Source organism: Protomyctophum parallelum (genome assembly GCF_964188405.1).
Source record: "Protomyctophum parallelum genome assembly, chromosome: 3".
NCBI lineage: Eukaryota > Metazoa > Chordata > Actinopteri > Myctophiformes > Myctophidae > Protomyctophum > Protomyctophum parallelum.
In genome coordinates, this window is record NC_139698.1 from 870,977 (window position 1) to 872,381 (window position 1,405).

Here is a 1,405-nt window from a genome sequence, read left to right on the forward strand (position 1 = left end):
GAGCAAACAAAAACGATTCATTTTCACATTAAAACAATAACTTAAGTGTTTACACGAAAATATATAACGCAAATTATGTGTCTGTGTATTTTTATTTAGAGAGAGAGAGAGAGAGAGAGAGAGAGAGAGAGAGAGAGAGATGAATTGAACAATGTGGACCCTGTTGTAAACAAGTGTAATGCTTAATTGGGTCGTCCACTCACAGTTAACAGTCTTTGTATTGAGTTTGTGCTTGAAATGTACTATAAATTCTGCAAACTGTTAATAAATATTTCAATCAATCAATCAAAGAGATATGTACGTATGATTCATGATAACATTTATTTATGCATGTATTGCATGTATGCATATGCATGATGTATTACCCTGTGCTGTTCTTGCTTACTGTACGTCTCTCTGGATTAAGAGATGTGATGAAATTACTACATTGTAAATTGATAAATGACTACATTGTAAATTGATAAATGACTACATTGTAAATTGATAAATGACTACATTGTAAATTGATAAATGACTACATTGTAAATTGATAAATGACTACATTGTAAATTGATAAATGACTACATTGTAAATTGTAATAATGAATTCTGGATTAAGAGCGTCTGATGAAATGACTACATTGTAAATTGATAAATGACTACATTGTAAATTGTAATAATGAATTCTGGATTAAGAGCGTCTGATGAAATGACTACATTGTAAATTGATAAATGACTACATTGTACATTGATAAATGACTACATTGTAAATTGTAATAATGAATGCAATAAGCACAGAGTCAGAGTGTTCGTGGGTCATTTCTCATTTTATTACACCATTCATTAGTTTGATCATTATTTCCTAGTTTTCCAGTTTTGCTTTTGCAAGTAATACAATTTACACAAACGCAGTTTTGATGACTTGTCGACGACTTCAGAGCGATCCGATCAGTGGAGACAGAAGAGATGTCTTTGGGCCGATTCATACTCCTATTTCACCGCCGTTTCGGCGCTGTAGTGCCGAAAGTATTTCGGCTCATCAGAAAATTTCAGTAGCACCAAAGAGCCGACTTTAGGACGGTACCCGCCCCCCCAAACCTCAAATGACGTCACATTGTAGGCTTAACAGAGCCGAACCGACTTTTATTCGGCTCTAAAATAGGAGTATGAATCGTGCCTTAATGTGGAGACAGAAGAGATGTCTTTATGAGGTGGAAAGAGAAGATATGTCTTTATGAGGTGGAGACAGAAGAGATGTCTTTATGAGGTGGAGACAGAAGAGATGTCTTTATGAGGTGGAGACAGAAGAGATGTCTTTATGAGGTGCAAGACAGAAGAGATGTCTTTATGAGGTGGAGACAGAAGAGATGTCTTTATGAGGTGGAGACAGAAGAGATGTCTTTATGAGGTGGAGACAGAAGAGATGT